The sequence below is a fragment of the Podarcis cretensis genome, assembly GCF_951804945.1.
Source record: "Podarcis cretensis genome assembly, chromosome: 3".
NCBI classification, from domain to species: Eukaryota; Metazoa; Chordata; class Lepidosauria; order Squamata; family Lacertidae; genus Podarcis; species Podarcis cretensis.
The window spans coordinates 4,140,627-4,165,999 of NC_137172.1; the positions used below are offsets into that span (position 1 = coordinate 4,140,627).

The following is a 25,373-nucleotide window of genomic DNA, read 5'->3' on the forward strand; positions in this document are numbered from 1 at the left end:
ACAAACGGCCTCCGTCTGCAGAACTTTCAGCAAGGGAAGCCTGGGCAAGGGGTCGGAAAGGGAGCCAACGATCGACCACACATTCGCTCCATAAGACGCACAGACATTTCCCCTGACCTTTTAGGTGGGAAAAAGTGTGTCTTATGGAGCGAAAAATACGGTAATTGTGTCGTGCAAAGGAGAGAGTTCTTTCAGCACAAGCAGTTCTGTTTGTCCGGTGGAACCATCTCCTACCCCTGGGAGTTCTCCTAATCACCCAGAGCAAATTTGGGGGATGTGTATGGGGGTACACAGAGCCAGGGAGCAGCATAAGTCCCTGTTGCGCTTTGCATATCTTGAGGGAGGCGAGGGTGCTGCTGCATTTTGGTCAGCAAATTTGCCGTTGCTTCGCACATTGCATGTTTAAGTGGCAACTTAAGTGTAGGTTTAAAGTGTAGTGCGTGGATCCTACAGTCGTGCTCATTGCTGACAGCCACCCCTTGAGTCTATTGACAGAGGCAAATGAAGGTGTATTGCATGAAATGGCCTTCTGTCTTTGCAAGGACTGCAGGGGTCAAGTCTCAGAACCACCTTTGCTTTCCTTGATAGAGTTTGTAACGTAAATAATATTTACTTGTAGATTGTTAGGGAGATCTCCACCATCAAACCACGACCGAAGTGTTATTGTGAACAGCCCCTTCCTTGCTTTTATTTCATTTCCGCTTCGTCCAAATACGGCTTAGTTAGTAAAAAGAGGCTGTCTACAGGGTGGATTGATTTAAATTAAGGCAATTTAAACCACTGATTCAAATTGCTCAGAAAAAAGACCAATTTAAATAATTTGGTTTAAATAACGTTGCTCATTTTTTTAAATTGATGCATTTCCTGAACAAGAGTGCATCCTAATCATCATCAGGTTTATTTTGTTAAAAATATATATATTGGTAATGAGAGCTTGTACTAATGGGTTTCCGTAACAATCAAAAGTGGTTCGTTTGTAACTAAATGAAGTCTTCATACTACCTAGGCTGGGAGCAGCATCCAGATCTTCTGGCCATGCAGTCCTCGGACCTTTTGCGTTTGACCATTGTCTGCTTAGAGACTGGAGTGGCAACTGGGAAATTAATAGATTTCCATTTAGCTGTAAGAAAACTTAAGTAAGACCACTCGCTTAAAGACAACGGTCATGATCCACAGCAGAATTTGGAGTGCTCGGTTGTGAGCAATTTCCCTTTCTCTTCCTGGAATCACTTGGCCATGTCTTCCACACGAGGAACCCTTTGTCCTCTAAGGAGCTCATATGGTTCTCTCTGTCCCCATTTAAACCATGCAATAACCCTGTGAAGTAGGTTTGACTGAGAGACAGTGATGGGCCCCAATATCACCCAGTGAGCTTTATGACTCAGTGGGGCTTTGAATCCTGGTTTCCCAGGTCTTAGCCCAACACTCTAACCATTCCCTAACACTGGTTTTCAGTATGGGAAGTACATTTTCTCACTGCTTGGTGTGGTGGATAAAATATTCATAATTTGCAACAATAATAAATACAATACATGACCCTTTAATTTATAACACTTGTCCTAGAAGTCAAATATTTCCTACATCCCCCCCCCCCCTTTCCATAGAAGAAAACAAGAATACCAACTTAATTTTTGTACCCCATCCATCTAAGTGGGTTGCCCCAGCCACTCTGGGCAGTTTCCAACATAATATACAAGCAACATCACACATTAAAAGTGGGCTTTCAGTTCAGTGCGTTTGAAAGAGGATCTTGACCTGTTACCTTCTGAAGATATTTCATTTCTTCATTCATTCACTAGATTGGTCAACCGATTAATTACATTTATATCCCGTCTTTCCTCTAGGGAACTTAAGGCAGCATACATAGTTCTCTCCTTACAAGAATTCTCACAACAACTCTTTGTGGTAGGTTAGGCCGACTATCCCAGAGTCACCCCGTGAACTTCAAGGCAGAGGCTGGGGATTCAAACACAGACCTCCCCGCTCCCAGACAGGATCTCCTACATCTGCAGAGTGGTATAGTGGCTAGAGGACATTTCAGTGTTTTCATCTTGCTATGTTACATTCGGGGACGCGTTTGGCGCTGTGGGTTAAACCACAGAGCCTAGGACCTGCCGATCAGAAGGTCAGCAGTTCGAATCCCCGCAACGGGGTGAGCTCCCGTTGCTCAGTCCCTGTTCCTGCCAACCTAGCAGTTCGAAAGCACGTCAAAGTGCAAGTAGATAAATAGGTACCGCTCCGGCGGGAAGGTAAACAGTGTTTTCGTGTACTGCTCTGGTTCACCAGAAGCGGCTTAGTCATGCTGGCCACATGACCCGGAAGCTGTACACCGGCTCCCTCGGCCAGTAAAGCGAGATGAGCGCCGCAACCCCAGAGCCGGCCACGACTGGACCTAATGGTCAGGGGTCCCTTTACCTTTACCTATGTTACATTCAGATTTCATTTTAAACAGAGTTACAGTCATACCTCATGTTACATCTGCTTCATGTTAAGTTATTTCAGGTTACGTCCTGCGGCAACCCGGAAGTACCGGAAAAGGTTACTTCCGGGTTTTGCTGCTCGCGCATGCGCAGAAGCACAAAATGATGTCACGCGCAGGCGCAGAAGCAGCGAATTGCAGCCCGCATGTGCGCAGACACACCACTGCGGGTTGCCTTCTTTTCATGTTGTGAACGGGCCTCCGGAACGGATCCCGTTCGCAACCAGAGGTACCACTGTACTGTTTTTTTTTTTTTTTTTTTAAATGACATTGTAACTGCATTTAAAAGTAAAACTCTGGTTTTAAATCTTTCGGAATCCAGGTGTTTGGGTTTTTTTTAATAAAAAGATTAATTGCAGAAAGAGCCAGGATGCATGGGAAAGTGCCCTGGGAATCCATCCACTGAGGTCTTCCCAGTGTTGCTCAGTCTCATTCTGCATTGCCCAGCTTCCGTTCTTGGGTGGGGGGGGGGGCAAGAGGCAGTGGGAGAGAAGCCCTTTCACAGAGTCAGTGGCTGTGGAAATATCCAGGTGGAAATAATGCATATTTCCAAAAAGAGAGAGAGAGAAAAGTTCCATGAGTTTCTTTCTGTGCTCTTTCAATGGCCCTGGCGAGAGAGCGGTGCCTCTCTCGTTCCCTGCCCTCCCACTGTGGCTGAATCGCGAGCGGTTGGGAGCATGAGAAATGGGGCTCTGCCAGCAGCTCAAGGCCTGCCCTGCAGCAGTCCCTCCTTGGCTTGGAAGAAGGCGCTCCATATTTCTCCTCGAATGAAACGCTCGCCTTGTGGCACCAGCAGCTCTTTCCAAAAGACAAAGCGCTGGGCGTGGAACTTGTCAGCTTGACTGGGAGCAAAGGCTGTGCTTAGCATCCCAAGATGCAAGCGGGTGGGGAAGAGAGCCTCAGGCTTTTGCAAAGGAGATTTGCCGTGTCCCATAATACGCATGTTCCGATTGTAATGTTTTCATGGCCTTACTCCTGTCATTTGTGCTTCTTGGAGGTAAAATGCCGCCTTGGCAACTGATGATGCCCTCCTGGTCGTGCCTCTCCGTAGAAATGGGATCATGCCTGCCTCGTTGCTGCTGCTGTTGTTTAATTAGATACTCGCACTTCTCGGGATTATTGTCAAAAGTAAAATGGATGGTTTCCACATTAGGAACCATGTTATTCCTGTCCCAAGTTAAATATAAATGTGTTGGGGACAAAGAGGTGTTGTTGGTACTTGCGAAAGTGTCTTGAGATTCTAGTCATCTGTATTCCTCACTTTCTTCCAGTGTAGAGAGTTGGCTTAAATTTTTTTTAAAAAAAACAAACCCAACAATTGTGTGTGTCAAATTTTGTATGTTGGTATTTATGCAAAATGTTTTGAATCTAATTTTGAAACAGGCCCTAGCTCAAGTGGAGCACACGTAGTTGGTGGGCAGAGGAAGTTGAGTTTGTCTCTGACATGTCTAGTTGCACCAGAGGCAGGCTTGTTAAAGGCTCTTGGATAACATGACTGGTAAAGGTACAGTCAGGTTGCATGTTTTCAAGTTGCGCACCATGCCGAACCCGGAAGTACTGGAACAGGTTACTTTCGGGTTTTGGCGCTTGCGCATGCACAGAAGCACTAAATCGCACGTTGCGCATGCACAGAAGCGCCGAATCACGACCCCCGCGTGCGCAGATGCAGCGCTGCTGGTTGCGAATGCTGCGGGTTACAAACGTACCTTCCACACGGATCACGTTCGCAACCCAAGCGTCCACTGTATCTGTATAACACTTAAGATCTGTTCTCTGAACAGTAGGTGGTTATAACCCAGATGGACCAATGGTCTGATGCTCTAGTGGGCAGCCATACATCACTGGGTAAAAATGGTAATCTGATGTTAATGATATCAACCTCTGATGCTGTGAGGATATGAAAGCTTACAAGTTTCACATCAGTTTGCCTTCCCCTGGTGCCCTCCTTCTGTTTTGGGACTACACCTCCCATCAGCCACTGCGAGCATGGGCATATTGATGGGAGTTGTAGTCCAAAATACTGGGAGGGCAGCAGGCTGGGGAAGGCTGTGTTGGACAAATAGAAATTTACTGAACGTTTACAGTTTCTTTAAATAATTTATTTCATATTGCACTAAGGAATCTTATAGTGTATCAAAGTGAAGTTGTCTCTGCCCTTGTAGCTTTCAGGTGTGCTTCCTCAGAAGACTAACAGTGGTTGCTTAACTGGGCATTCTAGATATAACTGAAACAATCTCTTTTATCATTGTATTATTTTCCACAACTTTTTAGACTGGAACTATCCCAAAGTTTCGGACAAGGAACTACATTTGATCCAGTTCCCTCTGCTCAAATTTTGATTTTGGCTTTGACAACTGAAAAATACTCCCACACATGCTAAATGGTTCCTAGAGAGAAATTTTCCCTGTGCCTTTTTGTGGGTGTCAGAAGCGAAAAACACATCATTTGGGCTGTATATGGAGGAAACACACCCATGGTACCTACGGGACCGCCTCTCCTGGTATGCACCGCGGAGGACCTTAAGGTCCACAAATGACAACATTTTGGAGGTCACAAGTCCCAAGGTGGTTAGATTGGTCTCAACTAGGGCCAGGGACTTTTCAGTACTGGCCCCGACTTGGTAGAACGCTCTGTCACAAGAGACCAGGGCCCTGCAGGACTTGACATCTTTCCGCAGGGCCTACAAGATGGAGCTGTTCCACCTAGCCTTTGGTTTGGACTCAGTCTGACCCTTCTGTTTCCCTCCCCTTATGTTTTTGATCTATGGGCTACTTTTAAAATGAGGCTGCATTTTAAAGTGCATTTTAACCTGTATTTTAAATTGGGTTTTTTCCCCTATTATGTTTTTACTGTAATTTTACTGGTGTTAGCCGCCCTGAGCCCGGCTCTGGCCAGGGAGGGCATGGTATAAATAAAATTTATTATTATTATTATTATCATTATTATTATCCCTTCCGTTGCTTCCTGTTGCCTCAGGAGTGATACCGTGGAACCCAGAGGTCAGACAGAATTTAGACAGGGCGGGTAGTTTGGAAACTCCTGTTTGGTATTGAGGGGTGTCACATTTCATGCACATTACAGATGAAACCAGAAGGGAGTTTCTTATCAGGTAAGTGCTTGAGAGTCTCCCGCTTATTGCCTCTTCAGCAGTCATTAGTTTTCTTGGCAGGGCACAGCATGGCTGAACATTAACGAGAGCAAGAGCTACTACACGGAGTGGTTCCTTGAGCTTTGCTCTCCATTACCAGCTGGTCTCTTTTCTGCTGACCATGTTGTTTGTGGGGGTGGGAGGGTTGGAGGAAGGAAATTGCACCTTTTCAGTTTCGCTCCATTTAACTCTGGGCTGTTGGGCACGAGATGATGGCAGAGTAGTATCTTAGGCAGGGATTGGGAGGCCGGATGCGGCCCACAACATCTTTAAATCCACCCTGTGGCCTCCCCTCTCCAGCTCTGCCTCTAACAGAGCAGTTAGGTTTGCTTTATTATTTGAAAGCTTACTAGCTATACAGGAGGGGATGCAGGTGGCGCTGTGGGTTAAACCACAGAGCCTAGCACTTGCCGATCAGAAGGTTGGCAGTTCGAATCCCTGCGACAGGGTGAGCTCTTGTTGCTCAGTCCCTGCTCCTGCCAACCTAGCAGTTCGAAAGAACATCAAAGTGCAAGTAGATAAATAGGTACCGCTCCAGCGGGAAGGTAAATGGCGTTTCCATGCACTGCTCTGGTTCGCCAGAAGCAGCTTAGTCATGCTGGCCACATGACCCGGAAGCTGTATGCCTGCTCCCTTAGCCAATAAAGTGAGATGAGTGCCGCAACCCCAGAGTCGGCCACGACTGGACCTAATGGTCAGGGGTCCCTTTACCTTTACCTAGCTATACAGGAAGATCTTCTATCTTAAGCGTGGGAGATGAATGAATTGCGGGGGGAGTGGGAATGGGTTAACAGGATGCATGCATCTAAGTGTGAGACATCAAGAAGGTGTCTGTGGCCTCACTCACCTTTTGGGCTCCAGCCCTGTCCATTGCTGGCATGCCTTTTCCAGCAGGTATTAGCACCAATTTGTGCATTAGAGATTTCTGTTTTTGCTCATTGGTGATCTTCCACCTCTGGATACCCAGGGAAATGTGATGTGTGGATATGTTTCACACTGCAGCCCTCGGAGGTTAAGCAGATTATATACTTGAGAAAAGTACCACTATTAGATCTGTTTATGTTTTTTTCCCCAGCTATGCTCTCTGCTAAACATAAGGCGCAGGAGTCTTTACTAAAAGACTGGGGACAGGTGGGTCTTGTAGAGTTTTGGCTGGGGCGGAGAGACTGTTGGGTGAAAGGGTAAGGAGAGAAGGTGGGGACTGAGCTCCATGTTCAGGTCCTGGAGACAAGAAAAAGAGAAAGAGCCTTCATGCCCTCCTCCCCTTCTTGTGATTTCCAGAATGCTGGACTAGGAAAACCCTTGGACTGATTCAGCAAGGAAGTTCCTGCTGAGCTCTGGTCCTGATAGGGGCACAGGAGAATCAGAACTCAGAACTCACCTGCTGCCTTCTGCAAGATTAAGGCTTAGAGATGTTTGTGCAAGAGGGGGCAGAAGGACATTGATATTTGGATGTAAGGTAAAGCGGTGGTGATTGTAGGGAGTTAAGAAACATAAAGAGGGATGTGGGGTGGTGCTGTGGGTTAAACCACAGAGCCTAGGACTTGCTGATCAGAAGGTCAGCGGTTCGAATCTCCACAACGGGGTGAGCTCCTGTTGCTCGGTCCCTGCTCCTGCCCACCTAGCAGTTCGAAAGCACATCAAAGTGCAAGTAGATAAATAGGAACCGCTCCGGCGGGAAGGTAAACGGCGTTTCCATGTGCTGCTCTGGTTTTGCCAGAAGCGGCTTAGTCATGCTGGCCACATGACCCGGAAGCTGCACGCCGGCTCCCTTGGCCAATAAAGCGAGATGAGCGCTGCAACCCCAGAGTCGGCCACGACTGGACCTAACGGTCAGGGGTCCCTTTACCTTTACCTTAAGAAACATAAAATGGCACGCCATATGAGAGGGACTCGCACAAGTTGATGAAAATTCTTCTCCCCACCCCCCAAGCCACTGGGAAGCCTTGCCTAGCCTTCCTGATACCTGCATGTTTACCTGATGCCCTACTCCTTTCTAAGCCGTTATCCACATTCAGCGAGGAATAGAATCTTGCAGGGTTGTTTGAAAATTGAAACTTAAGGCCTCGGAATCATTCTGTTTGTTGTTCTTGTATTTTTTTTCAGTTTGCCATGAATATTCAGAGGCATAAAATGCACAGACCCAGGCAGAATTCAGAGCCTTAGACAAAGCAGTAGAACAGTTTTCATTACAAAGATAGGATGTGGTGCAGCGAGTTGCCCAGCAGAGTTGCATGTGGGGGCAGCAGAAGCCTAATGAGCTGCAATCTTGTTTGCTCAGCTGCAGCAGAGTCAGATGCCACCAGTCACTCTGCAGTGAAACTTAGGGGCTCCTTCTCCGCACTCTGCTTGTGGTTGGAGCTGGGATGCTTCAGGAACTCACCAGGAGTGATGAGTGGTGCAACGGAAATGCCTTTCAGAGCTCTAGGACACAGGCCAACTGATGCAGAAGAGATGATGAAGCTGACTTCATTAGAGCTTGTAAATGCTTCCTTCCTCGAGCAGAAAGAGCTATCAACATGTGCAGCTACGTTACCTGTTAATTATTACTATGCTCTGTTTCCTCTCCTTTCCTGGGCTGCTTCCTTATGAAGGTCTACAGCAGGAATTCACCAGGGGAGAGATCCTGGTTCAGACTGTCCCAGTGTCCCGGATTGTTATCATAGAATCATAGAGTTGGAAGAGACCACAAGGGCCATCGAGTCCAACCCCCTGCCAAGCAGGAAACACCATCAGAGCACTCCTGACATATGGTTGTCAAGCCTCTGCTTAAAGACCTCCAAAGAAGGAGACTCCACCACACTCCTTGGCAGCAAATTCCACTGTCAAACAGCTCTTATTGTGAGGAAGTTCTTCCTAATGTTTAGGTGGAATCTTTTTTCTTGTAGTTTGGAACCATTGCTCCGTGTCTGCTTCTCTGGAGCAGCAGAAAACAACCTTTCTCCCTCCTCTATGTGACATCCTTTTATATATTTGAACATGGCTATCATATCACCCCTTAACCTCCTCTTCTCCAGGTTAAACATGCCCAGCTCCCTTAACCGTTCCTCATAAGGCATCGTTTCCAGGCCTTTGACCATTTTGGTTGCCCTCCTCTGGACACGTTCCAGTTTGTCAGTGTCCTTCTTGAACTGTGGTGCCCAGAACTGGACACAGTACTCCAGGTGAGGTCTGACCAGAGCAGAATACAGTGGCACTATTACTTCCCTTGATCTAGATGCAATACTCCTATTGATGCAGCCCAGAATTGCATTGGCTTTTTTAGCTGCCGCGTCACACTGTTGGCTCATGTCAAGTTTGTGGTCAACCAAGACTCCTAGATCCTTTTCACATGTACTGCTCTCAAGCCAGGTGTCACCCATCTTGTATTTCTGCCTCTCATTTTTTTTTGCCCAAGTGCAAAAAAAAGTGTTATGGCAATGTAGAGCTGACCCTCTAGCTTGCAGACAGTTTGAAGGGAAGGTCTGTTTGCCCAGGAGTAAATATTACTGTCCTCTGACGAGTGTTCAGACGCATAGCCATGATTTCCTTTCCCCTCCACACTTCTCCTATCATCTGTTTCAAAGAAAGATTTAGCTCTGCCAAGGCTCTGTGGCTTAGCTGCACCGATCCCTTCCCAGGGTTGAGCATAATCTGGAAAAGAAAAATACTTTTACACAATTTTAGCCGATGTGATTGATCTGTGCTGCGCTGACTTATTGGCGGTACTGAATTGTAGGCCCTCTGACATTCAAAACCAGAAGCCAGGGCTAACGAGGTTCCTGGCTGCAAATAAGTTCAGGGAATAGCTAAGTAGGAAAAGAGAGACTGGTTGCTGTGGAATTTCTAATGCAGCGAAGGGAGGGATTTTCAAATAAAGAGACGATTAAAAAACCAAATCCCCTTCAAATTCCGTAAGCAGAATTTTTTAATTCATGTTTCTCCGGCATCGAGAGCGCTAATTGGAGCTCTCTGCAAACAGCAGAGCTGCAGAGCAGCAGGTGGAAGTTAGCAATGAATGGAAACAATCCACAGTTCAGTCTCCCCTCGCCAAGTGCTCCCCAGAGGCAGTTCCTCCTGCTGACGGATTTCAAAGCTTGCCCCTCGTGAAGAGGTGAGAGGGCAGCTCTTCCTTTTCCTCCCCAGCCGAGAGCATCTCATTTCTTTCTCTCCCTCGGAATTAGAGGGAGGAGCCCAAGGGAGAACACAGGAGACCTTCTGAATCTACCCCGCGTGCCTATACATCAGCGGAGGCCTCCGCCGCCGCCGCCGCCGCCAGAGCTTTGCATGCTGGGCTGCTGTTTGAAAGTATCAAGCAAATGCTTTTAGAGCGGCTTTCCCGGGGCTGGAGCCCTTCCATGGCTAGTAATGTACAGTTGGCAGGACACGGAGTTTGCGGCGGTGGCAGCAGCCTGGGGCGCATCTGCCAAGACAGCCATAAACCAGGCAGAGGAAGGGGCCAGGCAGTTAATTTTTCAGCACTCCGCCATCCCACAAAAGTTGCATGGCGATTCTGAGCCAGTGAGGCTCCGTGAATGCTGCTTTTCAAGCACTCAGCGCCCCAGTTTGCCAGGGAGCAGAAGAAAGGCTCTCTTGATGAAGTCATAATTTTGCTGGGTTGGGGTTGGTTTTTTTGCAAGTGAATGAGGAAGGAGGTTTAAATGTCTGCACCTTGGAGAAAGCAGCGTTGCTTGCTGCTGACCCATCTTGCATAGGAACCCTCTGGTTATGAGAGTCCTTTGCTGGTCAAGGCCAAGGTCCACAAAGCCCAGCATTGAGTTTCCCAAAGCAGCAAACTAAAGCTTTTTCCTGCAATAGCAGTTTACATGCAGCGTCAATCTACCAAATTGTTACGTGTCATCTCTGAGAAGGCTTCCTCTTCTGCCCCCCACCCACGAAGTGTACCAGACTGACTCTGTTCCCACCACTGGCCACAAGCTGCAAAGTGATTCTCACCTTCCCAAAAAAGAGGCTTAAGGTGGATTGCGACCCATGTCAATTAGTGTATGTTGGGTGCCATTTGAATTCTCTTCCTCAAGCACCAGAAATGTTTAGAGCAGTCCTAGTAATGCTCCCTTCCAAAGCTGTTTTTTGACCCATATCTATCTGCCCGTGTTGCGCCAACAAGGCGCACCTCTCCTGCAACACTTGCTGCTGCTTCTCTTCTCTGCCTGTGGATCGTAGGCTGGGACAGACCCAGAGGTGATCTTGCTCAGCCTCCAGCCCTTTGGCAGCATCTGCCTGTTATCTCCCATATGGATTAATTTACATCCCCTTAATTAAAGCAGGCCGCGGCTTGATTTAATTAAATTTTCCAGGACTATTGACAAACTTTAAATCAATCAAATAAAATGAGGCCAAAAGTATGCACACTGAAACCGGACACCCTTAAAAGCTTAAACCATGGCCACTGAAAGCCAGCAATGTTGCTCTGCTAATAAAATAGGAGCAACATAGAAAGGCTGCCTTATAACAGTTTTGCCATTGGTCCATCTAGCGCAGTATTGTCTACTTTGACTGGCAACGGCTTTCCAGGATTTCAGACACAAGTCATTCTCAGCATTTACCTGGAGATGCCAGGGGATTGAACCCGTGGCCTTTTGCATGAAAGGCCTGTGCTGCAGCCCTTCAAATGAGAATTGCCTGGTGGGTCAGTCACCTCTCCTAGTGCAGCATCCCATGTCCCACAGAGTCCAGGCGGTGCATGCGTCCATCCCCCCTTTTAAAAAAACAAATCCATCCCGAACTTTTAAAGCAGGTTTTGAATACATCAGATTTTTCTTTTGGAAGGAATCAAACTTGGACACCCAAGTTAAATCGGAAAATTACTTTTCGCAGTTGTGGATTTGCATGTGTTTGTTCAGCAGTGTTAATCCCTTTTAAATTCCCTGCTGGAACACAACTGCTTTTGTTAAAGTTTTTGATTTCACACCTGGTTCTTTCTTCCAAAACATTACTTAAAAAGAGAGAGAGAGAGCTCCGTAGAAGAGCTTTGGGGCAGAGTAGACTGGTGACTGGGAGAGGCCGCCAAGACCATGTAACACCGGTCCTGAAAGATCGTAATTGGCTCCCAGTACGTTTCTGAGCACACTTCAAAGTGTTGGTGCTGACCTTTAAAGCCCTAAATGGCCTCGGTCCAGTATACCCAAAGGAGTGTCTCCACCCCCATCATCCAGCCCGGACACTGAGGTCCAGCGCCTAGGGCCTTCTGGCGGTTCCCTCACTGCGAGAAGCAAAGTTACAGGGAACCAGCACTCTGTAGTGGTGCCTGTCCAGTGGAACGCCTTCCCAGCAAATGTCAAGGCAATAAACAACTTACTTTACTTTTAAAAAACAACTGAAAGTGGCCCTGTTTAGGGAAGTTTTTACTGTATTGTTTTTAATATTCAGTTGGAAGCCGCCCAGAGTGACTGGGGAAGCCCAGCCAGATGGGTAGGGTATAAATAATAAATTATTATTATATTATTATTATTATTTGCCCAGGAATGAACCGAGTCTGGATGTTTCAGGTGACTATTGTCTGTCTCTGCATTCTGCCCAGCATCAAGTCCCCAGATTTAGACCCCTGCATTTTCCTCCTGCAGCGATGAGGCCATGGGATGATAGGTTTGGAGAGGTACAGTTGGGGTGCTGTGCACAAGTGTCTGGCTGGCTTTTTGGGGAGATAATCTGCTGAATTAAAAGCCCTGGTGTCGCAAGGCAATCCACATGTTCTTGAATCTTACAAGAACTTTACTGCTTTTGTTACTCTCGTGCTAAGAATCATAGTTGACAGTTAGAATCACCAATATTCTCCATCATTACTTCTGCCCACTATGTTTATGAAGAAGAAGTTTAAAAAGAATTATGCTTACTGTATGCAAGCTTGATCAACAGTGTGGTTGCAGACCTCTGACTTGCAAATTAAGGGGATTTGAAATTAAATAAAGGATTTTAAATCAACGCGTTCGGTGGTGCCACATTAAAGGTTATGTCATATCTAAAATTGGATCATGATCTTATCAGAGCTTGATTGTCAGTCTAAATCTAATCGTGTCAGTTTAGCTACATTGAATTTTAATGGAGTTCTCCTCTTTCCTTTTTGATTTAAAGGAAACCAAAATCGTGAATCGATTCATGTGTTCCGTAAGAGGCACTCTGTGTTCCCCATGCTTTGGAATGAAACAGATAAGGAAGATCTCATACTTCTATGTTCCACTCTATTCAAAATGTGACCAGGGCTTGACAGGGGGTTCTTTTAGGGAGCGGGGCTGAGGGAGATACAAGAGGCTCATAAGACAGTATGGAGAGAGTGGACACGCAGCTTGACATCTTTCTCAAATTGCCAGAACTGCGTCATCTAATCAGGTTACTGGCCAATACGTTACAAAGGAAAACCAGGACATAATGGCTAATAACCAGTTCTAACCTGGGTATTGCTTCCCTTAAAGGAGCACTTGCACAGTTTGGGGGTGCTCCTGGACCCACTGTTTCCCCTTGATGTGCCAGTGCCAGTTGCCCTGGTGGAAGCAAACTGGGCATTGTCTTAGAGCACATGGTAACCTAGAGGCAGAGACTGCATAGCAACTGAACAGGCCAGGAACCAGAGTGAGAGAGAAGCAGGTGTTTCAGAACCCTGGACAGGCCCATGGGAAGAGACGGCTTGTATGGGGATAGACAGGGATTGAGTTCCGATACTTAACAGTATTGATGCCTGAGGACACCTCCCGAGTTCTGCATCCTTGCTGGAAAGTGGAGACCCTTAAAGAGGCAGCAGCCATTTGGCCTGAAGCCTGGCATTCAAATCGCCTCTCCTGGGTCTTGCTGAAGTTGTGCGCAGACTTGGCCGCACAAGAGGGTCTTGGAGCAAAGGTCCTGGGCCCTTGGAGAGGTCCCACTTGAAAGGGGGTAGTCAGTGGGGCCTTAGTTTAGGTGTCTCAGGTTAAGAAGGTCCTTGTTTGCTGGTCTCGGGCCCAGTGATGTCCGAGTCCTGTTCCAGGGTTCCTGCTCCTGCCTCTCCTGATTCCATTGGTTCCTCTTCCTCCAAGTCCAACGACAGCGATTAGGAGTGCCTTTTACCAGCGTCCTTTGGTTTGCCAATCCCCTTTTCTCTCCTCCTCTCCTCCCCCTTCCTTCCAGTTCTACAGACTAGTAAACTGGGATTGTTTTAATGAAGTGCCAGCATTGGGACATGCCGGTCCTCTGCACCCTGGATGGTACAATGGTACCTCGGGGTGCGAACAGGATCCGTTCTGGAGCCCCATTCGCATCCTGAATAGAACGTAAGGCGCGTCTGTGCGCGCGTGGGTCACGTTTCGCCACTTTTGCGCATGCATGTGATGTCATTTTGACCGTCTGTGCATGCGCGAGTGACGAACCCCGGAAGTAATGCGCTCCGTTACTTCCGGGTCACCGCAGAGCGCAACCCGAAAATACTTAACCTGAAGCATATTTATCCTGAGGTATAACTGTACTTGCTTGGGTGCTGCTGTTTTTTGCAGCTTCCAGACTCTCAACCAGCCACCTGCAGCCCTGTATAAGCAAGAGGGTTTTTTAGCATGCTTCTGCAAAGCACATCCTCTGTAAACGAGCCGTGTTTTTTCCCCTCGGGTCATGAATTCCAGTGAGCCGGCAAACTCCTCCACCCCTTTATTTCAGTAGGGCTGAGTTGCTGCCCCCATCTATAAAAACTGGCCTCCCTGTCTCCTCCCCTTGAATCTGGCTTCTATCAGGGATTGATTTCAGATACAAACTCCAGTCACTGCTGTAAAATTCTGTCTGCGCAGCAGCGCTGGGCACTGTGCTCTGCGTGCGTTTATTTTATAGAGCCCTCCCTCCTATGAAGCAAGTCAATAAAATTCTAATTCATCCGCTGACAGTTTCAATCTATTTGACAGCTAAATATATAGAACAAGGGGAAGGGGAGACGATGAAGGCAGGGGAGGAACTGCCCTTGCGTCTTCCCTCATCCAGGCCTGCACAATTTCTGCAGGCTCACTATACAGCCATGCAAGAGGAGAGGCTGGCTATGGGTACAGAATGTGAAATCTAGAACAGGGGTAGCCAACCCCCAGTCCCCCCCCAAGTCCCCACTGAATTTGACACTGGCATAAGAAAAAAGAGGAGTTGGGAGTTTCAGCTGTGCTTTGCAGGTCTTTCCTATTCCGTGGACTTGAATGGTCTCTGAAGAGTTGGTCTTTAAGGGCTGAAATACCTGCCTTCTGTCCTCCCCCAGTATGGGTCACATTCAGACCACGAATGTGATAGTCGAAGGCTTGGCGCCACTGCCTTCATGCTCCTTACCAGATATCTGGAGGAAAACTAAATAATCATTGAAGTCCCCATTACTGGAAACAGCACTGTGTTAACCTTTGGGGAGGGCTTGCATTCTCAAGTGGAGTTTCTGGCATGAAATGTTGAATTGCATGTTTACATTCCCCAAGTGGTTTCTTATCAGAGCCGGAAGCAATAATGAAAGAGCAGATAACACTGAGGTGACCAGTCTTAACCACTCGGCCCCGCTTTGAATGCTGAAGTCTGACTGGGATCAGGCCCAGTGCCTCTAAGGCGCCCCCTGTTTTGTGCCTGAAAGGTCTCTAGCCATGCCCTGAATCGTCTTTGCTCTGGCGAGAAGCACTGTATATAATGAGAACATAAGAAGAGCTTGCTGGATCAGGCCAATGGCCCCTCTAGTCCAGCATCCTGTTCCCACAGTAGCTAACCAGATGCCTGTGGGAAACCTTCAAGCAGGATTCGAGCACGAGAGCACCTCTCCCTTCCTGTGATTTCTAGCAACTGTCATTCAGAAGCATCGCTGCCTCCAACTGTGGAAGCAGAGCATAGCCATCATGGCTAGAAGCTTACGATTGCCCTCTCCGTAAATTTGTCTCATCCTCTCTTAAAGCTACCCTGGTCCTGAATGGGGTAACTGTGTCCCTGAAGGACCAGGTGCGCAGCCTGGGAGTCATTTTGGACTCACAGCTGTCCATGGAGGCGCAGGTCAATTCTGTGCCCAGGGCGGCTGTCTACCAGCTCCACCTGGTACACAGACTGAGACCCTATCTGCCTGCAGACTGTCTCGCCAGAGTGGTGCATGCTCTGGTTATCTCCCTCTTGGACTACTGCAATGCACTCTACGTGGGGCTACCTTTGAAGGTGACCTGGAAACTACAACTAATCCAGAATGCGGCAGCTAGACTGGTGACTGGGAGCAGCCGCCGAGACCATATAACACTGGTCTTGAAAGACCTACATTGGCTCCCAGTATGTTTCCGAGCACAATTTAACGTCTTGGTGCTGACCTTGAAAGCCCTAAACGGCCTTGGTCCAGTATACCTGAAGGAGTGTCTCCACCCCCATCGTTCTACCCGGACACTGAGGTCCAGCTCTGAGGGCCTTCTGGCAGTTCCCTCACTGCAAGAAGCCAAGTTACAGGGAACCAGGCAGAGGGTCTTCTCGGTAGTGGCACCCACCCCGTGGAACGCCCTCCCATCAGATGTCAAAGAGAACAACAACTACCAGACTTTTAGAAGACATCTGAAGGCAGCCCTGTTTAGGGAAGCTTTTAATGTTTGATGCATTACTGTATTTTAATATTTTATTGGAAGCCGCCCAGAGTGGCTGGGGAGGCCTGGCCAGATGGGCGGGGTATAAGTAATAAATTATTATTATTATTATTATTATTATTGGTGGTGGTGGTGGCAATCTCTGCCTCCTATCGGAGTGAGTTCCATAGTTTAACTTGGTGCTGCATGAAAAAGTACAATGGTGCCTCGCAAGACGAAATTAATTCATTCCGCGAGTTGCTTCGTCTTGCAATTTTTTCGTCTTGTGGGGCGCGGATTCCCCGGGTATTAATGGTTTTACGAAAAAGGAAGCAAACCCGCAAGACGTTTTCGTCTTGCGAAGCAAGCCCATAGGGAAATTCGTCTTGCGAAGCACCTCGAAAAACGGAAAACCCTTTCGTCTAGCGAGTTTTTCGTCTTGCGAGGCATTCGTCTTGCGGGGCACCACTGTACTTCCTTCTATGTGTCTCGAATCTTCTAACAATCAACTCCATGGAATATCCACAAGTTCTAGCGAGATGAGTGAGGGATAAAAACTTTCCTCTATCCCCTTTCTCCATCCCTTTCTCCATGCCAGTTTATGAATTGCTCTCATAATAGCTCACCAGAAAGTTGCCGGGCTAACCATTCTAATGAGCGAGCTCCAGAAGAGGGACTCCCGTTTAAAATTCCCTTTTAATCCTGAGGTGCGACACTGTGGTCCTCCTTCAGCTGGAGTTACTGAGAAGCCAGGGGACTGGAGGGCTGTGTGTTCTTTCATGTGGGGCTGCCTGTGTGAAGGTTGGCAGAGAAAAAGGCAAGTATTTCCTGAAGGAAATTCTTGGCGGAAATTCCAGGGCAGCCTATTTATTTACACATGCACACACACACCCCTTCAGCAGGTATTTGATGCCCCAAGCAGAATCAGTTCAGCACCCTGAAATCCTGGAGGAAAAAAAGACTCTCCGTCCGTAAGCTTTCTGACAACTTGAGCAGTTGTTTACAACGTTGGCTCATGCTTTACCAGCTGCCCATTATTTGCCATGAAACCAGAATTAGAAAGCTCTGTTTTCAACCGGGATCCCAGTTCGGACTTGGAGGCAAAAAACTAATTTGCGGTAAGCGCAGTGTGTTCGTTTTGGACTTTCAGGCTAGTCACGTGAACCAGAAATTGGGAAGAGGGAATGGAAAGACAGCATCCTGAAGCACATTGACAGGGGGTCAGACCGTGACAAGTAACCATGACTCCTGGAGCCAGGCCTCTGTCTCCAGCCTTTGAAATCAGGAACATTTTCTGGGGGACCTACTGGAAAAGCTCTGGTTGAGTCTTGATGGGTGGAGTACGAACCAATTCTGGATGAATGGCTGCTTAAAGAATGGGGGGAGGGGGAGATGTGCAATTAGTATCACACTCCTTAAGAAGTTGTACATCAGCAGGCAGTCACTGCTCATTAATTTTATGTTGAGTCGGTGCTGCATAATTTCCCCTGTCACAGTTCAGGCAACCAGCCCTTTTCGACTTCATAAGGCACCAATGCAGTATGTGCAGCCGCTAGAAATGGCTTCCTTTTGCTGCTGTTGTGGGAGGTGGTGCCTCTGTGGTTTCTGCTTACGCTTTGAAAAGGTTGCTCCGTAATGAGACACGAAGGACGCCGAACTCTGTAGAGAATCCGCCCCCCTTCCCGCTTCCCAGACCCCTTTTATTTCAGCGGGGAATGTGCACGAAAAATTCTCAGTGGTGTTCGTCAGCTCTAGTGAGTTAATTGGATGCATGTTTGCTCGCAAAAAGGGGCGCGAGTGGCGCTGTGGTCTAAACCACAGAGCCTAGGGCTTGCCGATCAGAAGGTCGGTGGTTCGAATCCTCGCGATGGGGTGAGCTCCCGTTGTTCGGTCCCAGCTCCTGCCAGCCTAGCAGTTCAAAAGCATGCCAGTGCAAGTAGATAAATAGGTACCACTCCGGCGGGAAGGTAAATGGTGTTTCCGTGTGCTGCTCTGGTTCACCAGAAGTGACTTAGTCATGCTGGCCACATGACTTGGAAGCTGTCTGTGGACAAATGCCGGCTCTCTCGGACAGTAAAGTGAGATGAGCGCCGCAACCCCAGAGTCGTCTGTGACCGGACTTAACGGTCAGGGGTCCCGTTACCTTTACCTTGCTCGCAAAACGGCAAGATCGCAAATGTTGAAAAGACTCTTGTCATTTGCTCCCTGACATCAGTCAGGGAGAGACTCTTCTGTGTACCTTCTGTGGCCAAATCAGGGTTGGTCAGGAGGGAGTGCTGTGAAAGCCTTTCCTGTCGTTGCACCTCATTTGTGGAATGCCTTGCCTCAGGAAATTCGTTTCCCCAGCACCCACCCCGGACAGGCACGTGGTCTGCTGGAATGAGAGCTTTTATGTGGCGAGCCCTAATACCTACTTGTATTTTGGTTTTCGTGATTTGGTTTGGCTGTTAGCTGCCTCGAACAATGCAAATGCCTTGGAAAAGCTTTATATAAAAGAAAGGAAGAAGTTGTTACTAAGGGCTTGCTATATCACGGGCCAGTTTCTTTAGTGCCACCTCCACCAGCCTGGCTGGGGCAGATGGGAACTTGGTAATCTAAATCAGTTTGAGGGCATCAGGATAGTGAAGGCTGCTTTAGCGAGTGAGCCATTCTCAGAAGTCTTCCTGGATCCGAGCAAACGCCCACTGAGTCCAGCACAATTCAGTTTTTAAGTTTTAATGGTCTGATAAGACATTGCGTTGCTATTTTAATTACTGTTTAGTTACATTTCATATTTTCTTACTACTGGCTATCCTGGTCTGCCACCCGTGGTACAAAGGGCAGGATCCACAACGGAAACAATAAATAAAGCAATGCACTAATATCAAAACCATTCTCCAAGCATTAATCCATGTGGATCCAAAATGGGGTGACCCCACACACAAGTAGGTTGCATCGACAAGCTTTGGGAACCCTGAAGTCTGTAGAAGTAATTAAGGTGGGGGGAGAGAAAACTTTAGAAAAAAGAATGGTGTGGAAGAAAGCCCCCCCGCCCCGAATAGCATAGTGAGGACTGAGCATGCTCAGTGGCTTTTGGCGGGGGTGAAATATCGGGGGGGGGGGGGAGGATTGAATGGAGTGGATTGTTTGGCTGGAATCCTGAAGAGGGGCACTTGAAAACCACATCATTTCCTTACAGGTCCCATTGTTGCAGAACCCTAATGTTCTGTGAACAGAACCATGCTTTTTGTTGTTTAGTCGTTTAGTCATGTCCGACTCTTTGTGACCCCCTGGACCAGAGCATGCCAGGCACTCCTGTCTTCCACTGCCTCCAGCAGTTTGATCAAACTCATGCTGGTAGCTTCGAGAACACTGTCCTCCGTCGTCCCCTTCTCCTTGTGCCCTCCATCTTTCCCAACATCAGGGTCTTTTCCAGGGAGTCTTCTCTTCCCATGAGGTGGCCAAAGTCTTGGAGCCTCAGCTTCAGGATCTGTCCTTCCAGTGAGCACTCAGGGCTGATTTCCTTCAGAATGGAGAGGTTTGATCTTCTTGCAGTCCATGGGACTCTCAAGAGTCTCCTCTTACAAAACAGTTAATTTAGAATTGCACTTTTTAAATAACAAAAAACTCCCCACAAACCATGATTTAAGAATCCTATAGTACGAACAAGGCTAAAGAAAGGGGCATATGAAAAGAGAAAGGGAACTTGTCTTGGCTGAAGGCAGGAGTGGAGAACCTCAGGACCAGAGGCCAACTGCTGCCCTCCCCTTGGGACCCTCCCCAGACAATATCTCCTGCCCACTGCACCCCTCGGTAGCACCCTCCTTGAGTGTTTTTGGCTGGCTGAGATGTGCCCTTGGATTCTGATGGTTTGTCAGGATGGAGGATAGAGGACGGGGGTGTGCAGAAATGAGCTTGCTCTACAAAAGTAAAATTCACATCCGTCACTCTGCCCTTTTTGCCTCTGTCCCCACCTACCACTGCCATGTGGGCCCCAGAAAGTTGCCCAGAACAGGACGCGAATGTCCCTGAAGCTGGAAATTGCTCCCCATCCGTGGCTTAGGGCGTCACCTGGCAGAAGTCACAATGGCAAGAGGGGTACAATGAGAGCTTCCCTCTGAAGAGAAAGACGATAAAGTAATTTGCTCGAGGAGCACTATAAATGATTGCTAATAAATGAAAAGTGAAGTAGAAGCTTCAAGAGAAATGAAGCAACGTATAGCTGGATTTTCACCTCCTGACTGAATGAATCAGCCACATAGATTGCAGCTATTTCCGGTGGAAGGCCAAAAGCCCGAGGGCACCTTGGAGGCAGATTTGTGGAGGTTTAAATGCATTAGATAGTGACAATGCCATAAAGAGCAAGAAATATTTCACAGTGAAAAACCCCACCAACATCCTGAGGTCTTTCCACAGTGCATCATTTTCCAGCAGTGCATTTCAGTTCCCAGGTATGCCTTGGGACTGAATTCAGACAACATCCATTTTAGGACCACACTGGAGAGCTGAGAGTTTGAGTTCAGTGCGGCTGAATCTTACATTTTATAAAGCCAGAAGCCCTAAATCGGTAGGATACCTGTACTTGCTTTGCACACCCAGTTTATTTTTTTCTAATGATGTAGATGGCGACCGTTCTGACCAAGCCTGGATTAGCAAACAAATTAACAAGGCCCTAACCTGCCGGAATATGCGATGCTAACAGTATGGTTCTGGATTTGACAACGTTGCCAAGCTTCATATTCAGTGCTAAAGTGAAATAAATCGCTGTGAGGACCTGCTAGCTGGGGATGGAAGGGATTTGCTCTTCTAAACATCTGGGGAGCATCTGCTTGGAAAGGCTGACCTGGTCAGTCTCAGAAACGGCGAGTGTGGTGTTGTACTTCCTCAGATTGCAGGTGGCATCTCTTCCAACAGAACTTCATGCCGCACAAGAAAATCTACTGTGTGTATTATGTAGAATATCCCAAGTGAAATTCTGTACTCATTGGTATGCTTGTTTTCTATGTGCAGGAAATGTTAATTGGTTTCTGTATGGGAGAGCCTTCCGTCCTGTGAGTCCTCACCCACAGTCTGGGGCGGTATAGTAATATAATACAATAGTCACCTGAAACATCCAGACTCGGTTCATTCCTGGGCAAATAATAATAATAATATAATAATAATTTATTATTTATACCCTGCCCATCTGGCTGGGTTTCCCAGCCACTCTGGGCAGCTTCCAACTGAATATTAAAAACAATGCAGCGTCAGAAGTTTAAAACTTCCCTAAACAGGGCCGCCTTCAGTTGTCTTTTAAAAGTAAAATAGTTGTTTATTGCCTTGACATCTGCTGGGAGGGCGTTCCACAGGGCAGGCGCCACCACTGAGAAGGCCCTCTGCCTGGTTCCCTGGAACCTCACTTCTCGCAGCGAGGGAACCACCAGAAGACCCTCGGTGCTGGACCTCAATGTCCGGGCTGGATGATGGGGATCGAGACGTTCCTTCAGGTATACAGGACCAAGGCCGTTTAGGGCTTTAAAGGTCAGCTTTAAAGGTACACCTCAGGAGGTTCAATGGCACCTTCTGGAGCGATAGAAGCTAGGACAGCCACTGCATAGGCAATCTGCAGCCTGCCTTGGCCCCTGCTCCCTCCTCTGCAGCTTTTGATGACTGCCGGTGCTCTAGCTAGCCTCACTTTCCCAACCCTTGTGCAGCCTTGCTGTCACGGCAAACCTTTCCTCTCCTTTCCCCTCTAGTTGCACACATATCAAACACACTTGTGTGTTGCTGATCCCCAAAATCCTTCTGCTGATCTTCCCACTGCCTGTTCTTTCCTGTGGGTTAGGCCATGTTGGACTAATTCCGTACCAAAGTACTAATGAACGACATGACTCTGTCTCAAGCCCTTGATCGATGTCCGCACCGGAGTCTCTTTAGGTTTGATTTTAATTAACTGAAAATCAAAGCTCTGCATCAAGGGAGCTGCGGTTATTCGCCTTCTGTTGCTTCCCCAGTTGCTCCTACGAAGAGAAGGGCCAGCCCTGGGCTCAGGGCTCTCTTAACACCTTTGCTGTCCAGAAGGGGAGGGTTGAGGAGGCAGATGGTGCAGAGCTGTGTTGCTTCTAGAGCAGTGTTTCCCATAGAATCATAGAATAGAATCATAGAATCATAGAGTTGGAAGAGACCACAAGGGCCATCGAGTCCAACCCCCTGCCAAGCAGGAAACACCATCAGAGCACTCCTGACATATGGTTGTCAAGCCTCTGCTTAAAGACCTCCAAAGAAGGAGACTCCACCACACTCCTTGGCAGCAAATTCCACTGTCAAACAGCTCTTACTGTCAGGAAGTTCTTCCTAATGTTTAGGTGGAATCTTCTTTCTTGTAGTTTGGATCCATTGCTCCGTGTCGGCTTCTCTGGAGCAGCAGAAAACAACCTTTCTCCCTCCTCTATGTGACATCCTTTTATATATTTGAACATGGCTATCATATCACCCCTTAACCTCCTCTTCTCCAGGCTAAACATGCCCAGCTCCCTTAGCCGTTCCTCATAAGGCATCGTTTCCAGACCTTTGACCATTTTGGTTGCCCTCCTCTGGACACGTTCTAGTTTGTCAGTGTCCTTCTTGAACTGTGGTGCCCAGAACTGGACACAGTACTCCAGGTGAGGTCTGACCAGAGCAGAATACAGTGGCACTATTACTTCCCTTGATCTAGATGCTATACTCCTATTGATGCAGCCCAGAACTGCATTGGCTTTTTTAGCTGCCGCGTCACACTGTTGGCTCATGTCAAGTTTGTGGTCAACCTTGGGCCTCCCAACCTTGGGCCTCCAGATGTTTTTGGCCTACAACTCCCATCATCCCTAGCTAGCAAGACCAGTGGTCAGGGATGATGGGAATTGTTGTTCAAAAACAGCTGGAGGCCCAAGGTTGGGAAACACTCTTCTAGAGCGCACTTGTGCTTCTGGGACCTGCCATCTTGCACTCTTAGCCTTCCACCTTCTGTGATGGAACTCCTATTTGGGGACTTCCCTGGCTTTTTTCTGCCACATAGGATAGTTGGCCTTGGTGAAGATTTGACGTTTTCATCCGCAAAAAGTTTTTGATTTGAGTTTCTACTGAAACGAGGCTGTATTTTAATGTTGTATTTTAATCTTGTTTTTAAGTTGTATTTTAATCAATTGTTTTTACCTGGTGTTAGCCGCCCTGAGCCTGGTCTTGGCTGGGGAGGGCGGGGTATAAATAAAATTATTTAGTAGTAGTAGTAGTGAGGAAGGGACGCGGGTGGCGCTGTGGGTAAAACCTCAGCGCCTAGGACTTGCCGATCGCATGGTCGGCGGTTCGAATTCCCGTGACGGGGTGAGCTCCCGTCGTTCGGTCCCAGCTCCTGCCCACCTAGCAGTTCGAAAGCACCCTTAAGTGCAAGTAGATAAATAGGTACCGCTTTATAGCGGGAAGGTAAACGGCATTTCTGTGTGCTGCTCTGGTGCCGGTTCGCCAGAGCAGCTTCGTCACGCTGGCCACGTGACCCGGAAGTGTCTGCGGACAGCGCTGGCTACCGGCCTCTAGAGTGAGATGAGCGCACAACCCTAGAGTCTGTCAAGACTGGCCCGCACGGGCAGGGGTACCTTTACCTTTACCTTAGTAGTGAGGAGGGCTGTGGAAGAGAGAGAATCCCTCCCCACCCCCAGTTTTCCAATTGGAGCACACCAACATCAGCCACATCCTGTTTTGGGCTAGTGTTTGTTGGGAGGTTTTCATCTTAGACGCACACTGGTCCTTTTTACATCAAGTTGCGAAAGGCAAGAGGAGGATTACTATCGCCGTCACCATTGTTCAAAGACCAGTGTTTGGTTTTTGCCCCTTGCTGCTCCTGGCTGCAGAAACTAGCTCAGGGCACAAACACCCTCTCCCCCTGCAAGCTCCAAGCCTCCAGCCCTGCCTAGAGCCTAGGTGCTCCTAATTCTGCAACGTACTGAAATGCATGTGAAAGGTACCACTTCAACCACAGAATCTAAATGCTCATCAAGAAGTGTGTGTTAAATGAAAGTGGAGGCCAGGTTGGGGAGTGGGAGACATTGCATGGGGGGGGGGTGTTCTACTCCTGATCTTAATTCTGCTTCCAGCCTATAAATGTCTGTGAATGCCCCCGTCTTTCTGAAGCCGGGAGATGGGAAGGGCTCCCGGGCACAATGGCGAAGGCCGTGGCGCCTCGTTCCACCCGCTAATCCTTTTGAATAATAGGCTTGGAAGCGCTGTATGAAACTATTTTGCTAAAGTTGGAGGAGGATTCCACAGCCCAATTAAAGGATTAGAATGGAAAGCCACCGCATTACTCTTAAGTATGTGAATATATGAAGTTGTGGTGGAAGCAGCAAGATAAGCCATTCTTCCTTCTAAGACAGCCTGATCCTCGCCTGCGCTCCTGGCCCAGGGGCTGGCTTTGCGGGAGGCAAATCTTTTGTCCTGTAGGGAGGGGAAACCTTTGTGCCTCCCAGCTCTGACCCCCAGCATGTGCAACTGGAGAGAGAGAGAGAGAGAGAATATGTTAGTTTTCTCTTACTCAGAACCATAGAGCTGGAAGGTTCCAGCCGCCACCACCACCACCCTGGCCAGGCCAATCCTCAGCTGCAGGCAGGGCTATGTATGTATCTTTTCAGTCCCCCTTCAGATTAATCTCTTCAATTTGTGTGTCACAATCAAAGTACAGTCATACCTTGGATCCCAAATGCCTTGGAACTCGGACGTTTTGGCTCCCGGACGCCGCAAACCCGGAAGTGAGAACGTTCTTTGGAAGCTGGACACACGGCTTCCGCAGCTCCTGATTGGCTGCAGGAAGCTGCTACAGCCAATCAGAAGCCACGCCTTGGTTCCCGAACTCTTTCATGATTCGAACAAACTCCCAGAATGGATTAAGTTTGAGAACCATGGTTCCACTGTAGTCGCTTTCAGAGAGCTCACACCGCACATTGCAGGAGAACGGTGCAAATGGAAAGGGCCATTAGACAATCCATATTGGCCAGGATTCCTTTCTGTGCGCACTCTGGGTGATCAGAGCCTGGATATGCGCAACTGAAATGCTGCTGGGCCCCGTTTCATGCTGCTTGACAGTCTGCGCCTCACGCCAGCTCCTGTTTCCCTTTACATCCTCAACCCTGAATTTCTCCATTACCTGGCTTGGCCACAGCACCTCCCTCTCCCTCTCCCTGGACTGACTCCTCAGCTTCAATCAGCTCTCTAGTTCCTGACGCTGCTTCACCCTGGTCCCTGTATCTGAGCTACAGCT

The 25,373-nt window shown here is 48.1% G+C and overlaps 1 protein-coding gene across 5 annotated transcripts in view; it reads left to right on the top strand.

Moving 5' to 3' along the window:
- The window catches only part of NCOA1 (nuclear receptor coactivator 1), a 300,977-nt gene that overhangs the window by 206,516 nt on the left and 69,088 nt on the right, over positions 1-25,373 (top strand). The window lies entirely within an intron of this gene.